The sequence below is a fragment of the Rousettus aegyptiacus genome, unplaced genomic scaffold (assembly GCF_014176215.1).
Source record: "Rousettus aegyptiacus isolate mRouAeg1 unplaced genomic scaffold, mRouAeg1.p scaffold_m13_p_12, whole genome shotgun sequence".
NCBI lineage: Eukaryota > Metazoa > Chordata > Mammalia > Chiroptera > Pteropodidae > Rousettus > Rousettus aegyptiacus.
This window is the reverse complement of record NW_023416287.1, coordinates 52,527,965-52,542,853: the sequence shown is the minus strand read 5'-3', so window position 1 is coordinate 52,542,853 and position 14,889 is coordinate 52,527,965. Positions and strand designations below refer to the sequence as shown.

Here is a 14,889-nt window from a genome sequence, read left to right as displayed (position 1 = left end):
GTGGCTTTTCTATACAAATGGCCTATCTTGGCTCATGCTGTGTACTTTCCTAAAATCTCTCAAAGGTTCACCAAACCTAAACAGGCAGCATCTGGCCTCAGCATGCCACAAATCTCTTGCTCAGCAGCCCCAAGCCCGGCACTATCATCAGCCAGCCTTGGTTTACAGCATGGCCTCTTGAGGGACTTCCAAGGCCAGAGTGGGTAGTGGCCATCTGCAGATTGCTTGGTAGCTCATGCCAGGTGGCCCCAGGCAGGGCACAGGCTGCAGCTGAACTCAGCCTGTGGCAAGGCCCCTCCCTAGAGGCCTGAGCCTGCATGACCAATGGCTGGCTTTGGTCTGAGTCAAAGCACCACCCTGAATCACATCTGAAGACAACACACCCAAAGGGCAGACAGGACAGGCACCAGAGCCCTGCTAAAGTGTATCCTGCTCCATAGGGTCAGCCCCTGCACAGCAGCTTCTCTATAGTCGCGGCGAATTATTACAACCAATCATGCTGATGGTAAATCCCTCCCATTGACATGCAAACAGCAACTAAGACTCAACTATGACAAGAGGGCACACAACCCACACAAGGGACATACCTGGAGCACCCAGCTCAGGTAACCAAGGAGACTGTGCCACTGGGTCCTACAGGACACCTACTACGTAAGGCCACTCTAACAACACTGGGAGGTATTGTCTCTACCTATTACCTAGAGACAAACACAGGGAGGCAGCCAAAATAAGAAGACAAAGGAACATGTTTCAAATGAAAGAACAGAACAAATCTCTAGAAAAAGGATTAAACAAAATAAAAACAAGCAATCTACCAGATGCAGAGTTCAAAACACTGGTTGTAAGGATGCTCAATGATTTCAGTGAGAACTTCGACAAGGAGCTAGGAAACATAAAAATGGAGATTTAAAAAAAAACATAAAAATACAGGGCAGAAATGAAGAGTATAATAACTGAAATGAAGGATATATTAGGAGGAATCAACAGTTAATTAGATAAAGCAGATATCGAATCAATGATTTAGAAGATAAAGTAACAGAAACACCCAATCAGAACAGCGAAAAGAAAAAAAAAATCCAAAAAAAAATGAGGATAGGTTAAGGGGCTTCTGGGACAACATCAAGTGTACCAGCATTCACATCGTAGGGGTGCTTGCAGGAGAAGAAAGAGAGCAAGGATTTGAAAACCTGTTTGAAGAAATAATGGTGGAGTATTTCCCTAATCTGGTAAAGGAAATAGACATACAAGCCCAGGAAGCGCTGAGAGTCTCAAAAAAAAGATGAACCCAAAAAGGCCCAACCAAGATACATCAAAATTCAAATGCAAAAGGTTAAATACAAAGAGAACTTAAAAGTAGCAAGAGAAAAACATTTAGTTACTGATAAGGGAGCTCCCCTAAGACTTTCAACTGATTCCTCAGCAGAAAACTATAGGGCAGCAAGGATTGGCATTAATTATTCCAAGTGATGAAAAACAAGAACCTATGACCTCTACCCATTTAGCATTGAAGAACAGATAAAGAGCTACCCAGTCAAGGAAAAGCTAAAGGAATTAATCACCACCGAACCAGTATAGAAAATGTCAAAGGGACTCCTTTAATAAGGAAAAAAAAAAAGACCAAAAATATAGATAATAAAATGGCAATAACTACACATTGATCAACAGTTACTTTAAATGTAAAGGGGTTAAATGCTCCAACCAAAAAACATAGGGTGAATGGATAAGAAAACAAAACCCTTACATATGCTGCCTACAAGAGACTTACTTCAGATTAAAAGACACACACGAACTAAAAGTAACAGGATAAAAAAAGATATTTTATGAAAATGGAAACCAACAAACAAAACTAGGGTAGCAATACTTAAACCAGACAAAATAGCCTTTAAAAAAAGGCTATAACAAGAGACAAAGAAGGACCCAGTAATCCCACTTCTGGGTATTTATCTAAAGAAACCCAAAACGCAACTTTAAAGGACATGTGCATCCATACATTTATTGCAGCGTTATTTACAATAGCCAAGATATGGAAGCGATCATTGTGTTCATCAGCGGATAAATGGGTAAAGAAAAAGTGATACGTATATACAATGGAATATTACTCAAGCCATAATAAAAGTGAAATCTTGCCATCTGTAACAACATGGGTAGATCTAGAGGGAATTATGCTGCATTGAGTAAGTCAGGTAGAGAGACAAATGTCATACAGGTTCACCTATATATGGAATCTAGAGAACAGAATAAATGAACATACCAAACAGAAACAAGCTCACTGATTCAGAGATCATTTTGATGGTTGCTGGATTAGGGAGATGGGTGAAATGGAGAGAGAATTAAAAGACACAAATTGATAGTTACAAAATAGTCATGGGGACGTAGAGTATAGCATAGAGAATATAGTCAGTAGTATTGTATGGTGTCAGATGGGGACTGGATTAATTAGGGTGCTCACTTCATAAATTATATAAATGTCTTAGCACTGTGTTGTACACCTGAAACTAATATAATATTGTATATGAACTGTAATTGAAATATAAAAAATTTTAAACTGCCAAAAAACCCCCAAATTTCAATAGAAGAGAATTCGTCTAAATATAATTGCATTTGATGGGAAAGATGACTGACATAAACTTATAGACTTAATATCTTTTTCTGGCAACGGCCTACAATGTCATAGTACAACATATAAGCCATATGGTAATGTGCTGGAAAGCAGCTCTCACAATCACTTATAATTCTTGAATTGTATTATTTTATTTCACAGAAAATAGTGTTCCATAACTATCATATTTCTCTCGGTTACAAATTTAAGTAAATTTGTGATAGATTACTGGTGGATTAGGGTGTGAATGAAAGTCAGGGGGTAAAAAAAAAAATTAAAGATTGCTCTTAAAATGTCTTCTTTGCCTAAGAAGTCCACATCCTTTACTGAGTTAATAACCCCCATGAGGACCTCATCTCCTTTATTTCTTGGAGGAACTCATTATCTCAAATAGAAAATTCCTGAGAGCAAAAAATTCTCCAGGTATTTGTCTCTAGTTTCTGTGAGGAAATATTAGACTGAGGTGGTTGTACAAGGTAATAATTTAAGTATAAGAAGCAGTTCTGAAGGGAATGATTCATCTAACTATGCCAAGAAGTTTGCTGGATTACAAAATTAATATTGACCAATTTTGATTGTTCATCTATGTATTTCAGTACTTCTGTTGACAGGAAAAAAATCATTGTATGTCATTTGTTTATAAATTAATGGGGATAACAATATTATTATTGTTTCCAGCTATCTTTTATCTCTACCAATATAATTAGTAGTATTAAGATGATAATATATGACTTTAACAGTGCTTATATTTAAAACATAGTATTTGACATGGTACTGACCAGATATGTTCTGTTTCTACTTCACAAAAATATCTAGAAATGGCCACTGAAGTTAATCATCCATAGGATATTAGTAATAATTATTAGTAGTAATAATGATTAAAATATAAATAACATTTTAAATGTATAAAATACATTTATATGTAGTATCTCATATGTAGTAAATTAAAATCTGGTTTTAGAGGTGAAAATAAAGAGGACAAGGACTATGTCTTTCTTATATGTTGTTATATTCACTACACCTAACATAGACCCTGGCACCAATTTGTACCCAATAAAATTATGTATGATGAATTAACTTTTATAAATTATAAATTTTAAACAAATACATGTTAAGCAATGTAGTATTTTGCTTTACACTGTATTTTTATAGTCTTGTTCCAAAAAAGGTTTAAATTAGAAACAATATAACCATCATACCTATATTTAAATGAGGCATGCAACTTTTTTAAATGTTATTAAAAAAAACATTTCACAGAAAGTAGCTTTCCACAATGATAATATTTCCATCAGTTACAAGTACGTACCTCTAATGTCTGATGGCTATATCAGTTTAAATTACTCAAGTTGAAGACTTATCAAAAAGAAGAGTACTTTGAAATATTAACCAGGAGAGATATGCTTATCAAATGTTCAGGATTAAAATGGATGTCTCTGACTTACACACATCTAACTGGTACTGTCCTTTAAATGAAAATGGTGTTTCCTTTGTGACCTTCTTGTCCTCTGGTAAAAGCTTTTGTTTCCTTATTTTGGCCTTTTTGTATGGCTCCAGTTCTTTCTTCATGGCAGCTCTCAGGTTGCCCTATAGTGATTCACCACTGACATAACCCTGACCTCACCCCTTAGGCACCACATCCAAAAGAGTCTCAGGTCTCCTGCCCTCTGCTGCTGGTGGATGTGGGTGCACCACTATCCTAGTAGCTGACCCCACCCTCAGCGCCAGTCCAATGACTCTTACCCTTCCCTCTCTTCCTTTGATGGAGGTAGCAGTTTTTTTTTGTCCCCTAACCCTGGTAGCTGATATTTTGGCTTCCATTTGAGTATATGGCTCAATAGTTGGCTTCTTCTCACAGCTCTTATTCTTCTCCCTCCCTCCCTCCCTCCTTCCTTTCCTCTTTCCTCTTCCTCCCATTGGTCCTGGCGAAGAAGGCAAGGATCCTGATTATTTTGGGTCTAAAGATTTTGTATATCAAAGTTTCACCCCTCATTGTCTCATTCCTCCTAAATTTCGATAACATGTTACTGGCATAATGGAAATAGACCAACCCTACCTGTAGCTAAGACTCTAGCATTAAATTAGTCAAGCTGGGGGAATAGGGCTTTGCATTGGCTCAAAAGTGTTTTATTGTGTGTAAAAGAAAAACAAACCTTGATTCCATATGCCATTTTCTATTACTTCATGCAAATTTATGTCATTTTGAGTACGTTGTATCTCAACTTTGCTATTATGAGTTGGCTTGGAAATCTAATTTGTCAATTTTTTTCCTATGGAAATTATGTTCTGTGTTCCAAACATGCAATCTACAAGTCAACTTCCAGTCACAGCCTGCAACTAAGGTAGAGACAGGAAATCATAATGGCAGAGATTTTAGGTCTTATATTCTCTTTGATTGTTCTATCAAGAATAGAGCAATTTTGATGTTTAAATTTAATTACGTGAAATTTTCTCTATGTAGGTGAACTTTCACTGATAATTATGAAAGATATTTTACAGGTAAAGATCATCAGGGTTAGGTTAGGTCTAAGTATTTGGACTGAAATGGATACCTGATATTATCATTTAAAAATGTCTCATGTTCATTCCTTCAAAAAATGTTTATGACTTCTGGTCATAAAAATCTTGAGGCATTTTTTGAGGCATGGTTCACAATTTGAGGCATCCATTCTGCCTTACAGATACCAATGCTTTTTTTAAAATTGAGAAAAAATAAGAAAGTTTAGAAGATAGAGCAGGGATTCAAACCAAGATAAATATATTCCTGGGCAGGAACAGTAACAAAAATCTTGAATTTGGGTCCAAAAAACAGGCAATGGTAAATGGCAGTTTGCTCTTTAGAGTTACAAGAACAAAAGTGTTCTGCATGGAACCGGGGTTGGACCCACAGTCAGGTTCTTTGTTTGCTGGCCTTTCTCATGGCTGAGTAAGGTGCTCCCAAGTGCTCCCAGAAGCCATGAACTACATGGAGCCATACAAATAGGAAGCCATGCTTCAGGTGGACTTGACAACTATCTCCAGTAGGTAACTCCTTTGAAGCTTTTAGGATTCAGGTTAAATGTTTTCTCCTCCATCGTTTGCATCCTTGCCTCCTTTCTTTCTATAATTTCATAGATTTCCTTCTATGCGAGTCCTTCCTCTGCTTCAGGGGTAATCTACCACCTGCACTTTGATTCCATTCACTCTGGCCTTTTATGAAACCTCGTTCAGGAACCTTGTTCTTCTATATCTTCAACTCCTTGGTTTTTACTGTCGCTTTTTCATGAACTTTTAAGCATACTTAATTGACCTTATTCTAAAGAATTTTATCTTTCCTCTCTGTCTCACTCTATCATTAATCAGTTGCACTGTGTGTCTTCTGGGAATCTTTTTGTAAACCAGCAATATATAGGCATGCCTTCCTGAGAAATTCGCAGGAAAATGATGGAGATGAATGACCATGACAATAACCTTGGAGTTGGAGTGTATTTCTGTTTTCTTTGCAAAGTAGGAGGCTTACTCAATAGCTTAGAAGAAAGAGGATGATGGGTTAGAGAATTTTGGAGGGGGAGTGAGAACATGGCATAAATAAGTAAGAATTAGAATACTGAAGAGTTTAACTGTTGTGCAAAACAGACTTACCTGATAGTAGGTAAGTGCTGATGTGGACGCTCTCCAAGTTAGGATATTAGAGGCTGGAAGCTACAGTTTCTTCTGACCTGAGGAGTACCTCTGGTATGTGAATATCACTAGTCCTCAGACCTTGGAATTAGGGTGACATTCGGGAACAGCTCCCACTTCCTGATATCTTCAGCTGGTTTATATCCTTTGCGATGCTTATTTGCAGATTTAGTGGGGGGAAAAAAGCCTTAAACCTAGTCTAAGCCATCATTTTTGCCAGTTTAAGCCTTGATTCTCCTTTCTTGTTTAACCTACTTTAAACACCCTAAGAGTCATGTGAAAGTTTAGAATGCTCGTTTTAGTAATTGTGAAAGTATGTTCATTATAAAGGAAAAATGACAAGAAATTATTTTGACACCTGTTGACCCAAACCTCCTAAGTCCCAGGCTCCTACAACACAACAGGTGAAAAAAAATAATAAACTAATCTTTGCTCCCTAGCCCACTATAATTCCTGTAGTGTTATTCAGTTAAGACACCACCACTCTCCCAATTACCTATGATAGAAACTTAGCATAGTCCCGTTGGTTCCACCCCTTCAAGTCTTCTGAAATAGGCAGCTTCGTCCACTTCCCCACAGCTACAGTTTTATTTCAGTCACTACACAGTTTTCTTCTTTTGCCCTCTGCTTCCAGTCCCACTGCCTCTAAGCTAATCCTTCACATTATATCATTTACCTTTTTAAATCAAGCACAGTTTTAATTGGATCATTTCTTACTTTATAATTAGCAATTTTATGTAGTGTCATCTTATTTAAGACAGCACTGTCCAACAGTACTTTTAATGATAAAGAAATAGTCTCTATCTGTGCTGTCCAGTATGGTAGCTGCTAGCCACAGGTGGCTATTGAGCACTAGACATGTGGCTAGTGCAACTGAGGAACTGAATTTTTGGTTTCATTTATTTTTAATTTAAATTTAAACAGCCACATGTGGCTAGTGGCTATCATATTGGACAGTGGTAGTCTAAAAGATAAAATCCCAAATCCTTGGCATTGTATATAAGAGCCTTCAGAGACCAACCACAGCTTCCCCCTCTCCTTTCTCCTCGCTCATTTACTGGGTATCTATACTGTATACTCACACAGCTAGCTACTTAGCATCTCCTGAGAACTCCCAAAGGACCTCATGTTCTGGCTTGTATATGTATGTTGGTATGTGTGTGTTTTTCTCTGGTACATTATTTCTCTTTTTAACCTCCTGTGAACACAGATAAATCTTATAAGGCTATGCTCAAAAGTGACTTCTGAAAAGTCTCCTTTTACTTCCTCAGGCATAAATGTCAACTTCCCTTTCAGGACTCCCATAACAACTTGCATATTCTATAACAAAGCATTTAACATACTGACTGGCAATTAGCTTTCTTATCTATTGTCCTGAATCTCCTTTTTTCCTTTTAAGCAGTATATGATGAATAACTAATATGTTGGGGTGGGGGAGAGTCAAGCTAAATTTTAAATGAATCATGAAAGAAAACAATGAAAAAGTGGTAAGAGGATCACCACAGTTATCACACTGCATACTTTAATGCATCTAAGTCTTCTGAGGAAACTTAAGGCAAGGAGTCTGACCTCAGAACAGCTAACATTTTCCTTTACAATTCTAAACTGTATTCTTGTAGTTCTTACTTTGTCTATGTTTCAAATGTGATTCTGTTTGATGTTCAAACCTCTAAAAGCTATTTATGGGATAGACTTTCCATTGAGCATCTCATATATATTTCAAAAGTTAAGCAAGAGTAAAATACTTTGTCTGGATTTTCCATTGTAAATTGAGGGGGGTGGAAGAAGGATATTTTTACAGTGATGTACTACAGTAAAAAAGGAATTCTGTCAGTTAAAATAGCTAGATACAGCAAGCTTTGTAAATATTTTATAATCATTGTAAAAAATCAAATAGAATTAATGATATTTTTAGAATTCCCCAGGAAAATGACTTCCTGCTCATTTTATTATCTTGGCTACATTTCCACCTTTTGAGCTCAGTGAAGGGTAAAGAGAATAACATCCTTTCTGTCCTGATTTTATGCATAACAAAGCAATCTGCTGTTTTTGAGGATGCTATTATTGTCTTCTTTAAAAAAATGGTTTTGAAGAGTCTGATCCTTATCAAACTATTCTAGTTTCATTGATACTATCATGTACAGACAGTTGAAAAAATTGTAACTATTAGGCAGAGTTGAATATTACAGAAAATGAATACATAATTACTGGGTTTCTGTTACTTCCTATTTTTACAGTTTTATAGTCAACCAGACTTAACATTATGGACCATAAGTTATTTGATAGTCAAATCTAAAAACGGTGATAATCCTAAGCCTTTAGTTTTTGTGGGAATAATATCAAGAAAGAATTTTAAGAAAGAGCTTAAAAGAAAGCTACCTCCTCTTTTTATGCCTTTCTGAGCTCTTTGGATTGAGTGGAGAAACTCTCCTTCATGCTCCAAAGCACCCTGTGTAGACATATATTTATCACTGAACTTACTGGGTTACATTGTAATTAGATGTGTGAATTTCTGCATCCTTATTAGGCTGAACTTCTTAAAGCTAGGTACCATGTACTATTAGTTGTCATCATATCCCCCAGAACCCAGAACATTGTCTTAAAATGAGGTAGATGCTCAGTAAATGGATTTAGGTGAGAGAAGAGGAAGAGAGGAAGAAGGAGGTTATTTTATGAGCAAAATGAATGATGAGCACATTCTCATCAAATTTTGTGAAACCTAAAACACTAAAAACTCTTAAGGTTTAGTTGACCTACAAGCTTTAAAGTGTGTCAAAGTAGAAGCCCAAATAAACTCATGGCAAAACAAACTTACATTTTCAAAATTTAAATGATAACTGCTTCTGTATAAAGATCTGAAAAATGGAGCTACATTCTACCAATTCCTAAAGTAACAACAAATTTGGGCCCCGTGAAAAAATATTTAATGACTATATCAAGGACACATTCTTCCAACTGGGAAGTGTTTTATACTATATTTATGCTTTAAAATAATATCTTTTTGTAAGAGTTTCATATTTTAATGGAGTGATATAAGGACCAGTTCAGAGAAAAAAATCTGCCCATGTTCATTTGTACCTCCTAGGATGTAACATGATTAAAATTAGTGTTTCTATCCAAATGTATTTTTAGCATACAATGTTTATATTGGAATAATAGTTGTCATATGAAGTCAGTGAACAAATGTGGCTCTTCCCTGTTTGCTTCACTATGTCCTTGCTTTGTTTTATTAATATATGAATACCACATTCCATGGTCTTCTATTAGAAAGTCATAATATAATTCAATTATATTCTCATCTGTTCAGAATCTGACCCAGCATGGCAGACATATCCATGTTATCTTGATCCACCTCTGACAATGATGGTTATGTATACTAGAAAATTGTGGTCTGGTTTGGTGAATTTATATTTTTGGTTTTGGAACAAAATCACCATTAATAATTTAATTGTTAATTTAGAGATTACTGTGATATTGCATTGTGAATTTTCATTATTATTATGTACAAAATTTGTACTTTTTTCTTTTAATATTTTAGAAATATTTTATATATTTTTTTGTCTTGCAATAAGGTGTGGGTCTTATCAGTGTAGGTTTTAACTAGATTTTATTTTTTTAGTAGGTATGGTTTATCTTTCTAATCAAATTGTACTCAAAGAATAATAGAAAAATTGAGCAGAGCAGATTCTCATTACAAAGTCATAATGATAATAATGAAGGGACCAGGGTCATCTGTCTAGGACTTTTATGATTTCTACATTTTCTACCTCAGTAGTACTTTAAGTAAATCCTTTATTAGATAAATAGAAATGCAGTTAACAAAGTGGTAACACCATTATAGGCATTGGGACCAATCATTTATCTTACATGTGGAAGCTTAAGAATAAGAATTGACCTAGTTTCAACATATACTAAAATCAGTCAGTTATTACTTACTCATGAACTACAGGAGGCATTTGTCTTAAATAAAAAATACAATAATGGTCCTTAGTATCACCATAATTATCTAATATTGCTTTGAAAGTTCTGGCCAATGTAATAAGGAAAATAGATGTACAAATATTAGAAACAAATAGTGATTCTTATTCTTCATAAGTGAAATTCTTATATACCTTATTGATCAAAAGGAATTAACTGAAAAAAAACTACAATTAACATGTTAACTTGGCAAAATAACAAATATTTCTTTTTAAATTTTTAAATTTTCATTTTTTCAATTATAGTTGACATATAATGTTATATTAGTTTCAGGTGTACAACATAGTGGTTAGATATTTATTTATATAAGTTATGACCATTGGTTGCCCCCATAAAACCAGTACCCATTTGACACCATACATAGTTTTTAGAATACTACTGACTATATTCCCCCATGCTATACTCTACAACCCCATTACTATTTTGTAACTACCAATTTGAACCTCTTAATCCCCTCATCCTTCACCCATTCCCCCCCACCCAAATGACAACCATCAAAATGTCCTACGTATCTATGAGCTTGTTTCTGTTGTTTGTTTATCCTGCTCTCTAGATTTCTAGATTCTATTTGTCATTCTCTGAGTTACTCCACTCAGCACAAGACCCTCAGGGTCCACCTATGTTGTTGCAGATGGCAAGATTTCATTCTTTTCTATGGCTGAGAAATATTCCATTGCAAATGATCTGCAGATGGCTGCCACATGTGTTGGGTTTGGAGGTGCCTGAGAGAGGATAAGCTGTCAATTGAGGCTGGCTGCCGCTAATGCCAAGTTTGTGGCTGCTTAGCAAGAGATATGGGGGCACTTCATGGGGTTTGTGAGTCCTTAAAAATTTTAGGAAAGTCTGCAGCATGAGCCAAGACAGGGTATTTGTATGGAAAAGCCACTAGAAGAAGCTTGGGTGGGCCAGCAAGTTCAGTTGGGCAGGGTCTCAGGGAATGACCAGAGCAGAGCAAAGAGTGTTAGTAATGTTGATATAGAATCAGATATGGTGCCCACCTGCATCTATACTCTGGGAAGGGGGTGGGTTCAACAAAGAAAATATGGATTCTACTTGTACTTTGTCTTAGAGAAATCTCCCCCTCCAGCTCTTGCTCTGAAGCTGGACAATTGTTACTCCTTGTATGTCCCTGGCACCTTTCAAGCTGCTGCCCCAATTCTGGAGCTCAAAGCAAGTGAGTATGTCCGTGAGTAAGTCTATGTGTGGGCCCTTTAAGAGGATCACCTCATACTCCAACCACACTCTATCTCACTCAGCCACAATCTCCACTGGTTTTCACAGCCGGAAGTTGGGCAACTTCTTTTCCTAGCACTGGAAACCTGTGCTGTGAAGCCTGGAGTGGAGCTGGAACCACTTGCTCCCCAGTAGGGACCTCCACAGCCAAGTTATCCTTTCCAATTTTTAACTGCCATACGTGATTGTGGGACCAGCCCTTTCTGTGTCTCTGCCCCTCCTATCAGTCTCAAAGTGGTTTCTTCTGTATATCCTTAGTTATGGGACTTCTGTTCAGCTAGATTTCAGGTGATTCTCAATGACATTTGTTCTGTAGTTTAGTTGTAATTTCAATGTGGTCATGAGAAGAGGCGAGTACAGCATTTTCCTGCTTTGCCACCTTGACTGGGACTTTCTTTTGTTGCAATTTAATCTTTTTTTTTTTTATCATAACTTTTGTGAAAATGAAAAGATTATTAAAAAAACTTTTATCACATATATTCATAAAATTTGATGTCAAATGTATATAACTTCTTTGAATCTCATTTCCCAGACCTTCTCTCTCTCTCTTTCTCTCTCTCTCGATCTCTCTGTCTCTGTCTCTGTCTCTGTCTCTCTCTCTCTCTCTCTCTCTCTCTCTCAATCTCTCTTTCAACACTGCATGATTTTATATTTAGTGAGATTTGTTTTATGGCTTAGCACACGGCCTCCTTTGTTTAATGTTATGTACACCTTTGAAAAGAATAGATATTCTTCTGTTGGTGGTGAAGTGTTTCATAAACATAAATAAGGTCCAGTTGGCCGTTAGTGCTGTTTAAGTATTTTCCTACTGTTTTTTTCTTTTTTTCTTTTTGTCTAATTTCATCAATTTTGAGAGAACAGTGTTGAAATCTTGAAATCATGAAATCATTGTAGATTCGTCTAATTTTCCTTCTAGTACTGTTGGGTATTGCTTCAAATATTTTCAAGCCTGAAGTATAATGAGCTTGTTGTTTCCAGCTGCATATATCCTCTCAGCATGATATCATCAGCATAGTGAGGCACCATGAAGTCCATAATGGCTGTTGCTCCATGGATCAGAGAACCAATATGAAGATTGTTCCAGTTATTGAGTACACATGGTCCATATATCCAGAATCGGGGAACGTGACTACAGATTGGATTTTCAGACCCTGTCAGTCCCTGTAAGATAAAAGTTCTGGAGACTAGGGAGTCCAAGGTCAAGAAACAAGCATGATTTCTGATAAAGGTTGTCTTTCTGATTCAGAGATGGAGCCTTCTCATTGTTATCCTTACATGATAGAAGAGCAAGACATAGTCCCTGCCCTCTTGGATGATAAAACATAGCAGAACAGACAGGAGAACAAAAAATTGCCATATACTTTGAGATATGTTATATAATAGGATAAATTAATGTTGCTATGGTATCATTTAGAGGACCAAGGAAAGTTCTGTAAGAAGTAACTCCTAGGTAGATACCTAAGGCACAAGAAGCCTAGAGACAGTCAAGTAAAGGAGAGCACACAGTAGGGAGGAATCTTTCAGACAGTACTGGTATATTTGGGTTACTGAGAGGGCTTTATTCCTGAGAAAGAGAGTGATATGAGGAGAATCAGGAAAGCCTTGAGGGCGATTCTCACCAACCCAGCAACAACTGTCTCCATCTGGTAGCCAACAGAGCCCTAATCCCATCCACATATTTGCCCCTCACTCTTGTGGCTCAGGAGGTGACTCCAGCCCCAGACCAGCAGGTATGTCCTGATTAAGCCATGCCAAACATGCTAACTCTTTCAATTTTCTTATTCTTAGATGATGAGCATGAAGAGTAAGTTGCTAGGGTTTCCCAGAAACATTTTACCTTGTTAAGAAATTACAAGAGGAACAGAAGTCTCTCTTCTATCTGGACATTATCAAGTTGGAATTTGACCCTGGGAGCTATTGGTATAGCCATTTTGCTACCAGATTGAGAATGAAGCATTACAGTGAGTAGAGTTGAGCCAAGATCATGACAAAGAAGTGAAGTACGAGCCTCAATGTGCCATGGCTAGAGCCCATTCTACCTCTTTGCTTTTACTTGTGAAATAATCTTTTTCTCAGTCTTTAGCACAGTCTTAGGGAAGATATTATTTATTGTTATTATTTATTATTATTATTATTTTTATGCCTACAGCACCTGGTCTTCCTAGGTGGTGTCCCATCCAAATACTAACCAGGCCCGACCCTGCTTAGCTTCCAAGATCAGACACAGGGCTTGTTCAGGGTGGCATGACTGTAGGGGAAGGTATTCTTTAATTTTCTATGGAAAACATAATATAAAAAAATATGCTGAAGCCAGATACAAAAGGATATCCTGAAGGGAGAAAAGCCACATGGGAAATGTCTGTCCTCTAAGTTCTGAAGGATTTACAAGAAATGATATATTCATCTTTTGTTTTTTTTTTTTAACAAAATTATTTTGGCTATGAAGTGAAGAATGACATGTAGGAGGACAAGTTCAATGTCAAGATAACAAATAAGAAGATGCCGAAGTATCAAATGTGAGATGGTAGTTTGTACAAGGGCAGTGGTGGAAGGAATCCCAAGATGTAGATATGTGTTCGGCTCATCTGGAAAGGCAATTTTGGGTCCTATTACATGTACTGTAGTGTGTTAAAGGTAGAAGATACAAAGAATAAGGTAGTCTTTGCCTCCAAGAGCTCACAGTTTAGTAGTGGAGGAAGATATACATATAGCAGTTGGCCAGTATAATGCGGTCAGTGCATTTCTGAGGCTGATGCTCAGGGAGCTATGAGAGGATTTATTATTTTCCTGGGGAACAGAGCAGAGAGGGAAGATTTCTAGGAAAAGACATGAAATGTTCAGTATCTACACTTCCTGGCCTTCCACCTACTCCTTAATTTATTGCAATCTGACTTCAGCTCTACTCCATTAAAACTTCCGAGTCTTCACAGGTCTTCCGCGTCTTCACACATGTTCATCAGACTTGAACATGACCTCCTTCAGCTTAATTAAATTTTCTTACCAGTTCTGTGTGGGCTTAAAATTTACTTCCGTAAAAAACTGTTCCTAACTGTGTAGACTGGGTTAATCATTCCTTCCATGTGTTCCTATGGTATGCTCTACGACTTCTATCACTTGGCATATATTTTAAAAATAAATTCATTATCTCTCTGTATCCTGTTAGGTCCCAGTTAGAATCTTCAAGTTCAAAGCAGAGAGTAAGGGAAGATAAGGATGCAGATGTAGCAGAGGTCAGTTCATGAAGTTACTTGGGTATCTTTGTGTTGAGGTGGGACAATACTGACTGAAATATTGGACTCAAGAGTTATCACTAATGCCTCATATATGCTGAGCAACAAAACAGAAAAGATGAAATATAAAAGAATTTTAAACATCATTTTTACTGCCCTGACTGACTCAATACTTATTATACACATGACACT

The 14,889-nt window shown here is 36.8% G+C and overlaps 1 protein-coding gene across 14 annotated transcripts in view; it reads right to left on the bottom strand.

The window, feature by feature from the left end:
• DLGAP1 (DLG associated protein 1) overlaps positions 1–14,889 on the bottom strand; it is a 782,830-nt gene that overhangs the window by 544,970 nt on the left and 222,971 nt on the right. The window lies entirely within an intron of this gene.